The following is a 14,161-nucleotide window of genomic DNA, read 5'->3' on the forward strand; positions in this document are numbered from 1 at the left end:
GCGACCAAGAGCCTGTGAAACTACTGCCGTCATTCCACGCTGGAGAGGTGGGGCCGTCTTCTGCAAGGCGGCTTTTGAAGCTTTACGGTGAATCTGTCAGAACAAAGGATGCAGATCTACAAGGGAAAAAGGCATTCAGTAGAAAGCTGCTCCAGCCATGTGCAGGCTGAAGACATGTGAGTTGAGGGAATATCATTCGTAGGGGCAGCCCCGAATCATGCAAACAGATCTGAAAAGACTTACCTTGTTAACATCAGCCTCAGCATAGGCTGCAAACCTGCAGAGGGAGTTGCGCTGCAGGGTTCAGCAGAGATTATTTTCTCAGGAAATACATCGGGAATTAGAGGGAGCCCAAATGAAGTCACACACAGATAAAGATGGAGAGCTTGACACAGAGCACTATTAGGAAGATGCTAGCATAAATGAGCGGGGGAAGAGTGAGGAAAGGAATGCTGTATCAGAGCAAAGAGGGAGGACGAAAGCCATTCTGGCTTGCCCCAACCTGGATTCCTGACGAAGGCAAGCTTGTTTAGCAGAGCAGAAACGAGCCTTAGCACGGAGGGGTTAAAAGATTACTTGTCCCGGGGGAGCTGAATTAGCCACATATCTGGGAACTAACTTCTCCAGACCCTGACTTGTTTTGCTCCTTAAACATCTCCTGCTGCTATTTTTAGCAGAGAATTTTCTCAGCTGAATGCTCCCAGTTGAGTCCTGGTCAGAGGCCCTTTTCCCAGAGAGGCAGCGTGTGCTGGTCCCCAGTTCAGCTCAGCTCTGTTCCATTGTCCTGCCGGCTTTGGGGTATACGTGTCGCACCGCCAGGTCCCTCCTGAGGCACGGGGGACGATCCCCCCGCCAGCCTGGTGCAGGCACATTAAATGCTCTCACAGACCCTAAAAGCCAGGGGAGGCGGCAATCTGGTCTGCAGTTTCAGAAGCAAGAGGGTGGACTGGACTTGATAACCGCCTGCAGGCTTTTTAGGAGTCTGAATGGCAAAAAAGGTGGGAAGGAGAGAGAAATGATTAGGCTGACATTAATAACAGGATCTGCTTCTCAGCACTAAAATCTATTTGGATTCATTCCAGTTCCTCCAAGGGAAACCGTGGAAGCCTTTATTGTTCATAAAAGTCACAACTAAAATCGGACTGGATAAAGCTTAAGGAAATAACCTCTCAGAAGACAACCCTGCCTTGGCTGCTGGAAACCAATGAGGTAACTCCCTTCCTCTTCTCTGGTCTTCTTGGGGCCCTGATTCCTCCTTAGCCAAAATGCTAACCTGTCCATCCATCCATCACTCCCTTCCCCTGGCTCCTCGCTGCTCAGCCTCCAGCCCAGAGCAAACCGCCTGCCTGCTGTCTGCCTATGTGCAATTAGCAATGTGTCAGCGAACGTCTGGGGCGGTTCACAGGGAAGCAACGCTCGTAACTTCTTTTATCTACAGGTTGATTTACCTGCCTGCCAGAGATGAGCATGTAAATCAAAAGGCCGGATCAGGGCACGTGGATGGATCAACTGAGTCAAACAGCGATGAACCCCTGGCTTGTCTGCGCTAATGTGCAGTTAAAGCTGGGGGACCCGGGAGGATCAAGCGCTCTGGATGCTGTGAACGAAGCACGGGTAAGGCCGCAGCCCAGCGCCGGAGAGCGGCAGCGGTCGGTTGGCTACAGCGGAGCCTCAGTCAAGAAGGTCCCTCTAACAATGGCCCCTTCTTGGTCAGCGTATCTGTTGCCTGTGTGTCTTGGAGTCACGTCAGTGAAGCAAACAGATTGGGAACATATTTGTACTCCCCACAGCAGTACAGAAGCCAACCCAGACGCAGAAGAGCAAGCTGGGCTCTTTTCTGCTCCTTGCCTCGGTGCCAAGTTTCCAGCTCTGCTTGAAACCCGTGGCCGAGCCCTGCTTTGGCAGGGGTGAAGGGAGAGGACAGGCAGGGTCAGGCAATACTCCGCTTTCAGCGCCTGCTTGCAGAAGTTGGCAGCGGGCTACCGGAGAGCGGGGCCAGGCTGAACTCAGTTGCGCGCCTCTGAAGGCCCCCGCGAGAGATCAAACCTGGCACTGCGTGGCTCTGCCCTTCTGCCCAGCTATGCCGAGACAAATGGGGCCGAGAACAGCAGTCACCTGGACAACCCACAGATGCTGCACAAGGGCTTGTCCCCGTGGACGAGAGCTACCTTCGGAAAGCTCCCCCAAGCCCGGCAGGAATCCCAGGAGCCCAGGATTTCTCTGTTGACCTTCACGTACGCGTTCCAACACATGGGCGCTTAACCTTTGCGGCTCCTTTGAAAATCCCAGCAACGGCGTTTTACGGATGAGTATGTTTCCCCTAACATCTGCCCCCTGTATCGGATGCTGCCAGAGCCGCTCTCTGCTGGCTCTGCTCCCAGCTGAAGGACAGACAATAGGCATTTGAAGGCAGTCTCCACTTCCCCTCCCAAACAGCCTGGGGGAGATGGCATATCAGAGCCAAGACAGCATTGACAGCACAGCTTGCCAGCCAGCGACAAGTCTCTTTAGACCATGGCCTGCCTTTTCTTTCCCTCCCAGTGTAGCTGAACCACTGGCTACAGTTGTTACTGGGCATGCAGGCCAGCTCTGCTGGGCAAGTCCTGGCAGCATCCAGCGAGCCAAACTGAGGACGTCTTTTCTCAGCACACTGCCGCTGGAGCCAGCCGGATCCCTCTCCGAATGCTGCCAAAATGGACTGATGTCCTCGATTCCTAACCCTGCTGACCAGAGCACTGATTGATGGACCTCTCCTGTATCTCTCTGCCACGCCAGCTCACCTGGAAACACAGCGGCCACCTCTTGGACTGCCCCTTGCTCGCCCTTAATAGCATCTAGCTGCAATTAACTGATCCAGGCAGCGCACGGGGCACAGAGAGGAGCAGTTCCGCCTGCAGGAGGTTTGACAAGGGTTCAGCGAGAGCCGGCTCGGATTCTCCCGAAGAACCATTGTTCCATCTTTCTAGAAATAGCTCTGCTTCTCGCATCCTGGAGCCGTTCAGCCTGTTTGGCACCGTTTCTGCTGCTTCAGAGACAACAACAGAGAGTGAGAAAAACCTGCCTAGACACCATTTACCTTCCATGGACTCCCATTGCCACATCAAAGCACCACTTCAAAGAAACCTGCAAACTGGCCAAGTAATAATCCCCAGCTCTCCTGTACCTGCTCCAGCTAGAGGCGGTCAGACCCATCCCACCCTGCTTTGGAGTTCATCTCTAATCCAGGCCCTTCTGACAACAGGAAGAGAGGTAGGATGAAAATTCTCATTACAGGAACATCAACAGAAGTTACCTGGCCTCAGGCTACTCAAGTGGGGGCTACGTCCTTTCTCCTCGGCATCCAGGAATAAGGAGAAGTCTCACCTGTCTCCTATCAGCGATCTACAAACCTCCAGCTCCTTTCAAAAGCAGCCATACAAGGCTCTCCTCCCAGCAGTCCCGCTTGTCCCACCTGCTCAGGTGATCGATCCCTTGCCTTGCCAAAGCCATGCACGTGAATGCTGAGCAAGCTTTGCTACAACCCAGAGATCAAAGAATATCTTCCTATGGCACCCAAGGCAACGGAGGTCACCGACAGCTACAAGCAGCCTGTCCACCGTGAGGCAGCAAGTCACTATCAGAGCAGGACAAAGTCACAGGAGCACAGGTAAATGCTCAAGATACACTGAAACCAAGGGAGCTGGTGAGGTTTTTAGGTCACTTGAGCACAAGTTGCTTGAAGTCACTGCTTTGGGGAAGCACCTGGCACTAACATCAAGCACTGACCCTATGCAGCCACCACAAGAGCAACATCTAGCTCATTATTTTAATAAGGGTCCTTTGAAATACCTTCTGTGTAAGAGACAGCTAAGAAAATCCAGTCTGGCTTTATTCTGTCTCCGGCAGAAACAGCCTTTATTTAGCAAACTGCTGCTAACAGCTCTGTCTCATTAGTCAGTGTTTAGGGAACCAGGCAGCAATTGTTCTGAAGTCTGGCATTGCAGAAAGAGCCTTGATAATGAGGTCTACAGAAGACGGATTCCTCCTGACAGGCCCACAATGACCTAGAAATCCTACTTAATTCCCTGTCAGCGAGAAGTGCTGAGTAACAGCGAGGTGCAGAGGCACCGGGGGCCGATTTGAGAGGGAGGCTGCAGCCTCAGTTCACACTTTGGGGTGGGATGCAAGAGCTCTAGGGTGGAAAAAGCCAGCACCGCTCAGCACCTCCCCAGATAAAGCAGAGGGGAGGCTCGCCAGGCAGATAGACGGGGGTTTGCTACGGGAAGGCGTGTAGCCTCATCTGTAAAAGGCTTGCCACCACATAGAGCATGCAGAGCACTGAGAGCAGAAATCTCTGTTTAATGCAACAGTAGAGGCAGAAGAAGGCACTTGGAAACAGCCTGGCGCTAGCTAGGGCTCCTTTGAAGCAGCACCTGGATGCGGTCTTCCCATAGGCATCGTCTCCTCTGGATGACGCTTGCTTGCAGACTGTGCCGACACCCTGCCAAAGGCTCAACCAGCCTCAAATAGCTCAAATTTGAGCCCCGTGACTCAAATAGCTCAACTTTTTAACTATGTTCCTAGGCCTAGAGCACCTCGCCAACTTCATCTGTGCAGCTGCCGCTGCTACCAACAGAGACTGCGGTACCTACTGCGGTGGAGGCAGCCTCTCCCGCTGCGGACTAGAGTTGTGCAAGGTGCTGTGTCCTCTCACGGGCATGTGGGATGAGCTCTCCGCTGCACCAGGCAGCGTGCGTGCCTCGGAGGCGTTACTGAGCTTTTGACACATTCTGCCCCAACCGCTTTTTCCCCGTTTCCTCGGAGGAAAATGCAGCAGGCTGGCACAGGCTGGGGCCGCAGACGCGGTACTTTCAAGTGGTTTGTTTTCGACGAGCAGAGTGTGTACCATGGTTAGGAACCTCTGGGCTGGATGGCCCAGAGCCAGCCAGGCCAGAAGATGAGGTACTCAGCTGGAATGTGGGCTGGATACGGCTGGCCTTGAAGACCACCCCCAGTAAAGACCCTTACAGGCATGTGCTTGCCACCTGTTTCAGCCAGCAGACGAGGGACTAAACCAGGAATCCTGGAACTGAATGCACAGTCTGTTCCAGAGTGGTCCGAAGACTCCCACCCACGTGAAGCTGTCGCTGATGTGTGCTCTCTTACAGACCCTCGCAGAGGAATGCATCTTTGCCCATCACGTGCAAGACTGCTACTCCCATACTCCAAACGCAGCCCTGTTTAAAGTACAGCTCAAACCCGCAAAGGACCGCTGTAAAAAAAGAAACGCGGAAATGAAATCACCAGCCGAAACAGTGTCTAGAGGCAACTCAAGCCAAGTCCCTCGAATGTCAGCACCAGAAGGAGGTTTCTGAAATGGAGAACCTAGCTCACTCTGCACCGGCTCTGCTGGCACAGACAGAGGATCTGCCTCAGAGACATGAGGAAAAAACATATGCTGAGAAAGGAAGGACCAGCTTTATTTTACCAGCCTGTGTTCCCACCAGAGATGTGCTTTAAAGACTGCCTTGCAAAGTAGGAATTAAATCCAAAGGTGCCTATGCATCTTCCTTGCTGTCATCCCCTTATCAGTTATCTCCAGCCTGCTCTGAGCCAGAAGATGAAAGGATCGTAACACCACTTATCTTCCCACTTAAGAACATGCTTAACAGCTTGCTGTTAAAGAGGAGGACACTCATGCCTCGGGAAGCAGCTGTAAATTCTGCAAATGGGTTCCCTCGCATTTCTTTAAAGGAGCTACTGCTTCTCAGTGAGGGACACGATAGGAAAAGGAAACCAGGGAGTGAGGAAAAGAGGGAAGGGAAGGCAGCCTTTGTAGCAAAGAAAGACTTTGCCTCGCATCCATGAAGCTGAGTGACAGATGTGAGACGTACGGCATGTGTGTCTCAGAAGTGACCGAGGATAAGCCAGGAATTGAAAAGCTCTCGGGAAATATTTAAGCAGCCAGAATTATGACATGTTTGTCAGTAGACCACAAGAAGCTCCAAAAACACGCTCGCCTCGAGACTGTGCAGCGTTACAGCCAAGAAGGTTAGGGATCCCCTTACACGCTGCAGGCAGAACTGCTGCATGCAACCCAGCTCCGGCTCTAACAGTTGAGGCCGGGTCACCGCACGTCCTCTGGGTCTCTCCCACAGAACCTGCTGCCTCATCTCGGAATTTGACCCTCGTCTCCCCTCTTCGTAGAGCTACTTGTTATCACGGTGAACCTGGGTCCAGCTTGCCTTTGTCATTTACCAGCTGAGTCAAACCGTCGGAACAGCCAAACAGGATCTGTTCCAAATATTTGCAGAAAGAGGACGATGAAGGAGCCTCCAGCAGAACACCAGGAGCCTCCCCGGGCAAGGAGAACAATCACTATTGTTGACCAACAGCGGGCTGCCGGCGGGCGACGAGCACGCCTCGGCGCGATGTCGGGAAAAAGCCCCCGAGTCCTCCCATGCTCACAGAGCACCGCAAATGAACTGGGATCTCTGGCAAAGCCCCAGCGATCCAGCACTGCAGACTTATCAGCCCTGCTCGCAGCTCAGCTGTTGACTTGGAGAACTCAAGGCGCAGTTGCCAACTGGGAGATGGGGGGGGGGGGGGGGGGGAGGACCAGAGTGCCTTAGAAGCTGCTGCCAGCCCAAACGCAGGCATCAAAGGGCTTATCCTGGCCTGTTGCGTGGGAGAGCATGTAGTGCCTGTGGATGAGGACAGCTGTGTGTCGGCCAGGCCCACCAGAGGATTTCTGATGGAAGAAGAGAGAAGTTAGTACCTGGTTTAACCTCCCCTCCAGCACGCACAAGGCAGCTTTGGCAAGCAGAGCTTCACGCTGCCCTGTTATTTATGGGGTGTTGAAAACTGGCCAAAACGAAGGGAAAACACCAGATACGTGAGGATGCTTACCAACTCAAACAGCCAGTTCTGCTTGACCCATGAGGCAGACTCAGGAGGCGATTAGAAGGCACTCTGCCTTTCATCTCCAGATCGCCAGTTCAAAGGCGACTCCATCAGCACTAACCAAGCTGTAGCCATTATTAGCTATTTGTTCATGCACAAGAAACGAGATAAGCCGTTGCCTCCTTGCTCCCTGAGAAATCAGACCAGCCCCATGGATGTACACTACACGCAATCCCAGCGGAGTAGCTAAGACCAAAGAGGGAAACAAACCAGTACCGCCTCTGCCGTAGGAGCTCCTAGATCAACAAGGAGATCCATGGCGGTTGAAGCTAACTCGTTTCATAGCACGTGTATCCAGTCCTGTCAGCAAAGCACAGATCGTTCACACTAACAGGGAGCTGTGTATTACTCCTTCCACCTTGGTTGTTGGTATCTAAACACCTCCACAAAACCAACCCACTCTTCCAAGGACGGGGGAGTCCCACTGGCCGGGGAAGTCAGGGCCCGTCCAGAGGTACAAGTCACTGTTGTTCAGAGAGCTGGGACTTCCCTTTCTAAGGTATGTAACTGATGCTCAGGACCTCGCTACTACAGAAGGGATGTTTTCCAGGCTCTAAAAATAACTAACCCCAAACAACATGGTGGGTATAAAGAAATATTTATCTTCGGGCTTTTGCAGAGATCGATGCAGAAGAAAAAGATTAAAGCAAAGATTTAAGTGGGTATTAAAAATAGCCGTTGATAAGATCCTTTGAGGGGATAAAAGCTATTTTACAGAAGCAGCAAGAACTGCAGGACTTCGCAACACCTTCCCTGCCGTTAAGTGTGTAAGCTCTCGGAAATCATTCAAGAGAGTGTTAGCAGCCAGAGCGCCTCAGGAGGAAGTCCATTAGCAGGCAGCAATCTCCTTAATGGACCCTCGGGGTATGTGGTAGACGCTGCCTTGCCTTTGGACGCTCGGTTCTTTCCACTGCTGTGATTCAAGGGCTGCTCACGCAGCCATTATCATCCAATACTCTAAGGAATGCTCCTCATCTATATGGTAGCCCGATGAATTAGTCTTTTGGGTAGCTTTCACTGAGTGAGGACACAAATTGGGATACTGAGTTTTTTCTTTCTTTCTGAGAGCACCTAGCAAAGTCAGACGCTGATCTGTGAACAGAAGCCATACATGCTACTGTAACGCAGGTAAAAGCTACAACATCTATCAAGGCCTTTGTTTTCCAAGGGTAACATCCTAGCAAAAAAAAAAAAAAAAAAAAACGTCTCCATGGCTGATCTCGCCCTAAAAGATCAAGCAGAGCCTTGTACATTGACGTGCAGAAAAAAATCATTAAGTCCTCAGCTGTGTAACTGACTCCACTCAAGCAGGTCCGAGAGAGCACGCAGCCACCCTGGAGAGATGCGAAGTGGCAGGAACCTTTCCACTGGGAATAAAAAGCAGGAATGCTAGGCAGAGCACTCACTACTGGCTCTGTTAAAAGGTAAGCTTGGTTTCTCAGAACAGCTCTCTTCCATGACATTGTTTGCCAGTCTTTTTCCTTATTGCTAATGAAACAAAAATTCTAGCTTACTTTGGATACGTAGAATATTATGGGCTCCTTCAGCAACCATTGAAGGACTTCGTGGTTATACATCTTGAGACATACCGGACAAGACTGTCAAAAATGGCAAGTGAATTAGGTGTCTTAGGTGGGGGAGTGAGCAGGGAAGTCAGACGCTTTCAATGGACCTGAATTTTAGAAGTATTATACTTCCACCCTCCAAAACAGAGTCTAAAACAGAGTGCCCCAATTTACATCCTACCTGTAAAATGCTGGCCACTTATATAAGGAATTGCCCCAGAGTTTATTAAGGCAGGGATTTTCAGAAGAGGCCATAGGCGTTCGAAACACAGCCTCGTAATGGGAACAAATCCCCTTAGATTTCAGTGGATTTCTCCAGCTCAGCAGAAAATCTTACCTAGTCCACCAAAATACATTTTTAATAGCGTGATTAAAAAATCTTGAAATACTGCTGAACATTGTCCACTGCTACCTTTTAGCCGCATGCCAAAGATATACTACGTCCCTGGTACATTGCAGTTTTAAAGTTCAGTGTCTCCAAATAAGGCAGCTGGGCCCAAATGAATTAAGAGGACTCTTTAAAAACCCACTGATCTTACATTTGTGTTGTAATAATCAGGTACGTTGATGGGAATAGGTTAGAGTGTGTTCTGGCTTTAACTCTGAAATCCCTGGGATTTGTGATTTAAAAAAAAAAAAAAAAAAAGAAAAGAAAACCTCAAGCATTATCTGAACACAATTTAATTTCATCTACTTCATCTATTGCTGCGCTGAAACCTTCATTTCCCCTTGTAACTGATGCGGTGTTAAGCCCTGTGCTCCATCCCACAAGGGGCACTACATAACCCAATACATCATATTATTTATACTGACAAGTGATTCTTGCACGACAGAACAATTCCCATTAATTTTTCGAGCTTATCTCAAGTACCTGTGGGCTGCCAGGTTACAGCATGTATGTGGCTGGTTTTCTTTTTAATTAGTTAATACCAGCCCAGTGTTGACTGGACTCCCATTTGACAACTCTCAGCAGCTTGCAGGTGAGTTCATGGGAATCCTACCCAACTGTGCTCTCAGGACCAGAGGAAATTGCAGAGATTTTGGGTTGGGTTTTGGGTTTTTGGGTTTGGGTTTGGGGTTTTTTTTTTGCCAACTCCCATTTATAAATTTTGCTTCTGCATCGGCTGCTCTTTTCTCTGCCAGGTGTCTGGTTTGGAACATGCACCGAAAGCGATTTCCTTCAATACCCAACGCAGCAGAGAAAAAGCTTTGACAAGACACTTAAGAACTGCAGAGGAACACCCTCTCTAGACCTCGCTTCTTGCATATTAGTGATTTTTCTAAGAAATTGGAAGGCCTGGCTTAGGACGCTGCTCTAATAAGAACTGGGCACCAGCTCAATTATGCAGCTGTCTTGGTTTTGCACTTCCAAGCTGTGTGTTAGACAGCTGAACTTCTGCACAGGAGTCACACAAAGCTTTCTTACAGTATGAAATGCAGCAAGGCAATCAAAGTTAGCGACTGCTGAGGAAGAAGTGGTAACAGAACCTCAGCTGGCCATTCTTGTGCAGGAAACATCTTTAATATACACCTCCCTCAACATTTATCCCCTGAGGAAGCCTGCTTGACCTCCACTTATCTAAAATGAGAAGCACAAGTTTGTGAGGAGTTGGTTGTCCTTAAGACCAAAGTCGACGGAGTGCCTTGCTGTCCTGTTCCCCACAGATGTACTCTTTTGCTGGTAAGTCTCTAGAAAAAAGAATTAAACTCTCCAAACAATAGCTCTAAGCTCAAGTCAATACTGAGGGTGTTAACACTCTGAAGGGACCTGAGCTTTCCAGCCAGAAAAAGTCCTGTTTTTCTATTACTGTTTATTTTTCCGAAACTGAAAACTCTCCTTGCCAGCATGGGAGTTTTGAGAACTGCAACCCAGCAGGTATTTCCTCTGCCCCAAGCACAGCTATTGACAGAACTGCACCCAAACGCCAATCCAGCCCCTTTGGGTGAAAATTAAGACTGTGTCCAGAACGTTCATTAGTGCAATTAAAGCTATTAAGTGGTTCTTAGGCCGTGTCCTGACTCAGCAAAGGAATGGGTTTTGTTGCATGGCACACACCCTTACCCCGCCACTACCTGGAACTGATGTTTAGTGGTTGAATTTGGTTTTGATCCTGTGTCTCGTAAAAACATGATACTCCCTAGGGGTTCAGAGGGAAGGCAAACAGCCCTTATCAATTGGAAGAAGATGGTGCAGTTCATATTTCAGTTGATAGAGAAGCCAGATTGAGAATGTAATTATCCTAATTAATTTTATATCTTGAATTCATCTCTCTTGATATAAACAGCAGTTTCAAAGCAGGCCACCAGCTTTTACGCATAGAGCAGTTGTTTAATCTTGTTGAGGGGCACGTTAGCAATACACACTTCTTGTTTTGCAGAAGAGGACTCTTGAGGACTCAGGATCCCGTTGGTCTGTGGAAATCTTTCCCCTCGCTAACTCCCTCCCACCACTTCAGGCCTGCTCTGTAAGGAGTTCACGAACCTTCTCCGGATCATCAGGGCTTGATGCAATCAACTGTGAAGCATTAGCTCTAAATATACAACTGGGAGGCCAGTTCTGCTTCAACACACAAAGGCTCATCGCAAAGGACGATAAAGCAGCGAGCGCAATTTGCAAGAGAAACTTAAATAATAATCCAAGTCAGCTGCAAGGAAAGCAGGAGCAAGTGGGGGCTAACCAATGTTTTAGCCTTTGGAGATGGCTAAAGTTAGGGGCAAACTGGCAGGAGCCTCAGAAAGCAGGCCCACCCACAGCCGTTATGTGGAGCAGCTTTTGTCCTTATCTGTGAAGCTAAATGCAGAAGCTCATTCCGCTTTATTTACTTGTTTAGGTGATTTTTGGCAGCTCACCCCGTGTTCCTGGTGCAAATCCTCGGTGCGTGGACAGATAATTGAAAAACAGCTGCAGCGGGCCAGGAGACCCAGAATTCAACTTGTACAAGGAAAACAAACAGGTCGGTATAAGAACCTAAGTTCACCGTCAGAGCAACATCTCAGTCCACAGCTCTTTCTCCTCACTAAAGAAAACACATTTTACTCTCTGAATCTACTTGTGCTTCAGTAACCAAGTAATTCTCAGAAGTATTCAGAGCAAGAGAGAATGTGCTGGTGTGTCACGTTCTTTGTCAACAGCTGTAAAGTAGATGTGCATCCAACCACTCTTTGGTGGTGATGCCAGATACTGCTTACCCAAATAGGAACACCAAGCCCTTCCTAAGAATTTTTTTGAAGATGTTATTAAGCGTCTGATTTTGGCATGGCTCTCAAAGCTGTTTGTCCCGATTTTTTACTGCCTGTTGAAAAGAAAGCAATACTGCAAATACTTCCCATCAGAAAATACCAACAAACAACTTATCATAACTCCAACAGAGCTAACAACATTTCCACCGAGTGATTTTTGGCACTGACAGCTGACTCGGAACAGTTGTTGGTGGCTGGGACAGATGGACTTCATATATTAAAAAAAAAAAAAAAAAAAAAAAAAAAAAAAGGAAATGAGAACTTCTACTCCGTAGATTTTGAAAAGCCTTTTGCAAAATCCAACCTATTACCAAAACCCCAGAATTAAATCAAAGGGAGATTTGAATATATTGAGCTTTAAAACTGAAATGTGCCAGGGACTTGCTGTATCTCCCCATCAAGGACTAAAAGGTATCAACATGTTTTATTTTCAACAGGAAATACTTGAGACTTTTAGGAAGGTCTCCCACAGCTCTGCCCTCAGTCCAGTATGTGAAATCCTCAAAACCCAAATGCCCATTTCCACGGGGAAGCTTGCAACAGAGACCTCAAGGTGGGACATAACATTGATGTCAACTGTAAAGCTCCACTTTCCAACACTGATGCCAGTAACTTCCGCTAGTATAATTATGAGCATGGCATTTCTCTGATGTGCAGAATCTTTAGATGCTTTTAGTGCCTAGAGCTGGGTATGCACTGAATGCTCCATGCTTCACTGGCTCCTGTTTCGTGGCAAAGTTTTAAGGCCACGATCAAGAGCAGGGTCCGTTCTGGCACTAACACTGCAGGAGGAGGCAATCCCTGCTCCGCAGCGCTTATAGTCTAAGCAGCACCCTATAGTCTAAAGCGTACAGGTCAGAGTTTTGCAGCTCGGGATCTCAGTATCGTGTTACCTTTGTCAGCTTCCTTTTGTGCCTTTTTTTCCCCCCCCCCCCCTCCCCAAGTAGTCGGTTGGCATCAACTGCATCCTTCTGGTCCCACTCCTATCTCCCTAGCCAGCACCAACTCCGCACGCTTCAGCACATGTTTAATTTTATGTACTGCTGACAGCGTAACCTTAACTTAGCGGGATGCCCCCCCCCATACGTAAAGTCAAGCATAGCGGAACAAACTTTTTTATTCTCAACCTACCTGGCTTCTGCCCGCTCTCTGGGGCTCATGACCTCAAATTTGAAAAGAGCTGGAAATCAGTACAGGACGAGGCACTTCGATTTGGCCATAAACCATTGTATTTAAATGGAGAGCAAACCCTGTTACCACTTGGTTTACTCACCAGAGAAACGTTCTCAGGCAGAGGTGTGAAACTAGCGCTGTTTGGCTGTTTTTAGCAACATTTGTCTGTCTAAAGAAACGTGGAAGTATCTGTAGTTCGCTGTGAGTCTTGCTATCTTTTAGGCCAGATTCAACGGGAGGGACACTTAGGCACTGCTCCCGTAACAGAGGAAGGAAATGGGGGACCTCTCTGCCTCGCGGCCCAACTGTAAGGAAAAGTTGTGTTAAGTAAGTCTGTCATTTTTCTCATTCAAAGGGAGCATCCGAATCCAGGGTTAGCACCCGGAGGACTCTGCGACGCTCCAGGATCAGGCCCTCCCAATTTCTCCCGCTGAAACTGTTTCTGCTACAAACCACAGTAAAGCAAGCGAACAACAGACCCTGGAGCGCGTGCCAACCATCTCCTCATTGCGGATGAGCATCAGAGTTGTCTTCTCACCCCTCCGCTCACTTTTTTGGTAAATAGTGCACTTTATTGGAGGCCCGAGAGGCTCTGCGAGTTATTTGGAGTCATTGGAGATTTGTTTTGTCCTTGGGTAAACTGCCTGAAATATTTCAATACGCTTCAGCCTTGAGTTGACCCAAAACAGTTATTTGTGTCTGCCGGCGCGTACGCAGCCCCGTGTATTTTAGTAATCGGTTGCTGGTTGTCACCCTAACCCCGCTCCATCCCATTTTCTCCTTCTGCCGTCTGGGCAAACGGAGAGGGGGAGGAGGGCGATGCGAGCCCACCGGCTGCTGTTCCCCCCCCCCCCCCCCCTTCCCCCAACTATTAATAGCCAGACAACAAATGAGCCCAAATTCATTCCTGAGCGGAATTAGCAAATGTTTTTGCAATTAAAACTGCGAACATTCATGCGGGGCCCCCCGGAACAATAGGCGCCTGTGCCGGGTCTTGAATAGGCACTAGTGTCCGCCCTGCCCGCCTGCCGAGGCTGCACATTCCTGGCACCCTCATCCCTGGACCCGCTCCTTGCTGACCTGGGCTTTTCGGCCGTGTTTCTTCTCCACCCCCCACCCACCCCCCAACTTCAGCACCCTCCTCCCAGCGGGGAAGCCGGCGACTCCTTGCTGCGGGGCTGGCACCGTCCCGTCCCCGCATGTCCGTGTCCCGTCCCGTCCCGTCCCCCCACCGCCCGGGG

General features: G+C 49.4%; 1 protein-coding gene across 1 annotated transcript in view; it reads right to left on the bottom strand.

The window, feature by feature from the left end:
• JAM3 (junctional adhesion molecule 3) overlaps positions 1 to 14,161 on the bottom strand; it is a 32,330-nt gene that overhangs the window by 17,763 nt on the left and 406 nt on the right. The window lies entirely within an intron of this gene.

This window comes from Accipiter gentilis, chromosome 5 (assembly GCF_929443795.1).
Source record: "Accipiter gentilis chromosome 5, bAccGen1.1, whole genome shotgun sequence".
NCBI classification, from domain to species: Eukaryota; Metazoa; Chordata; class Aves; order Accipitriformes; family Accipitridae; genus Astur; species Astur gentilis.